The sequence below is a fragment of the Nannospalax galili genome, unplaced genomic scaffold (assembly GCF_000622305.1).
Source record: "Nannospalax galili isolate Female #2095 unplaced genomic scaffold, S.galili_v1.0 scaffold561, whole genome shotgun sequence".
NCBI lineage: Eukaryota > Metazoa > Chordata > Mammalia > Rodentia > Spalacidae > Nannospalax > Nannospalax galili.
The window spans coordinates 901,447-903,669 of record NW_008344825.1 but is presented as its reverse complement, the minus strand read 5'-3'; the positions used below and the strand labels follow the sequence as shown (position 1 = coordinate 903,669).

At 46.4% G+C, this 2,223-nt stretch overlaps 1 pseudogene; it reads left to right on the top strand.

Annotated features, from left to right (window-relative positions):
* Positions 1-761: 761 nt before the first annotated feature.
* Positions 762-1,940, top strand: LOC103740548 (annotated as a pseudogene).
* The last annotated feature ends 283 nt before the right edge of the window (positions 1,941-2,223 follow it).

Below are 2,223 nucleotides of genomic sequence, written 5' to 3'. Positions count from 1 at the left end.
AAGAGACACCAAAAATTCCACCAGAAAACTCCTAGAAATTATTAACAAGTTCAGTAAAGTGGCAGGTTACAAAATTAACCTACAAAACTCTGGAGCCTTTCCCTATACCAATAACAAGCAACCAGAGAAAGAGCACATGGAAATGCTCTCCTTCAAAATACCTGAAAAAAAAATTAAATATCTTGGAATAAACCTGACCAAAGAAATTAAAGAGGTCTACAATTAAAATTTTAAATCTTTAAAGAGAGAAATTGAGGAAGACATCAGAAGACGGAAGGACCTCCCATGCTCATGGATTAGAAGAATTAACATTGTGAAAATGACCATCCTACCAAAAGTCATTTATAGATTCAACACAATGCCAATCAAAATCTGTAGGGAGCCATGGGCCCCCTGCCCACAAATAGTAACTATTGTCTGTCTCAACCTTGTAAATTTCTTCATCCTGTAAAAACATCCTGCCTGTGGTCTGGCTGTGGAAGGTGCGGTAAACAGCAGAACTTACCTGCCCAGTTTCTTCCTCCCTCTTCTTCCCTATAAAAGCTTTGTACAAACGTTCAAGAAAGAGAAGAGACTTGAAAGTGAAGTGAACCTCATCTTGGCATCCGTGTTGTCCTTTCCTCGGCTCTGCTGGTCAGAGTCGTGGCTTGCGGCAAGTGGCGGCCCGTACGGGGATCACAGCATGCTAAACTCTCCGAGCGAGACCTAGTGGCGACTCTGGATTTTTTGGGGGGGGCGGGGACCAGCTGTGCACCCGCACCATGTTCCTGACCACTCTGTACTTCACGCTACCACTCCTGGATTTGCTCCAAAGTGAGTGGCAGGGACCGCCTTGACTGCGTGAAAGCCAGCAATCAGTGCCTGAAAGAACAGAGCTGCAGCACTAAGTACTGCATGCTAAGGCAGTGCATGGTGGGCAAGGAGACCAACTTCAGCCTGGCTTCCAGCCTGGAGGCCAAGGATGAGTGTCGCAGCGCAATGGAGGCCCTGAAGCAAAAGTCTCTTTACAACTGCCGCTGCAAGCGGGGCATGAAGAAAGAAAAGAACTGCCTGCGCATCTACTGGAGCATGTACCAGAGTCTACAGGGAAATGATCTGCTGGAAGATTCCCCATACGAACCAGTTAACAGCAGATTGTCAGATATATTCCGTGCCGCCCCGTTCTTATCAGTGGAGCACATTTCGAAAGGGAATAACTGCCTGGATGCGGCCAGCGCCTGCAACTTTGATGACACCTGCAAGAAGTACAGGTCTGCCTACATCACCCCGTGCACCACCAGCATGTCCAACGAAGTCTGCAACCACCACAAGTGCCACAAGGCCCTCAGGCAGTTCTTTGACAAGGTCCCAGCCAAGCACAGCTATGAGATGCTCTTCTGCTCCTGCAGGGACATTGCCTGCACAGAGCGCGGCAACAGACCATCGTGCCTGTGTGCTCCTATGAAGAGTGAGAGAAACCCAACTGTTTGAATTTGCAGGACTCCTGCAAGACGAATTACATCTGTAGATCTCGCCTCATAGATTTTTTTACCAACTGCCAGCCAGAGTCCAGGTCTGTTAGCAGCTGTCTTAAGGAAAACTATGCAGACTTCCTCCTGGCTTACTTGGGGTTGATTGGCACAGTCATGACCCCCAACTACATAGACTCCAGCTGCCTCAGCGTGGCCCCGTGGTGTGACTGCAGCAACAGTGGGAATGACCTAGAGGAGTGCTTGAAATTTCTCAGTTTCTTCAAAGACAATACATGTCTCAAAAATGCAATTCAAACCTTTGGCAATGGCTCCAATGTGACTGTAAAGGATGGTATCACTGGTGCTTCCAGCCACACAACCACAAAATCAATGGCTGTTCCTCCCAGCTGCGGTCTGAGCCCACTTCTGGTCCTGGTGGTAACCATGCTATCCACCCTATTATGTGTATCAGTGGAGGAAACATCGTAGCTGCATTCAGAAAACATGTGAAAAGACGTAGAGGGAGAGAACAAAAAAACAAAAAAACAAAACAAAAAAAACCCCAAGTAATCTGTTTCCTGTCCTCTTGTATTTTTGAAAATTCTTGTATCAGTGGAGGAAACATCGTAGCTGCATTCAGAAAACATGTGAAAAGACGTAAAGAGAGAGAACAACAACAACAAAAAAACCCAAGTAATCTGTTTCCTGTCCTCTTGTATTTCTGAAAATTCAGTTTTAGAAGCTCAGTTGAAAAACGGTTTCATCCAACTGG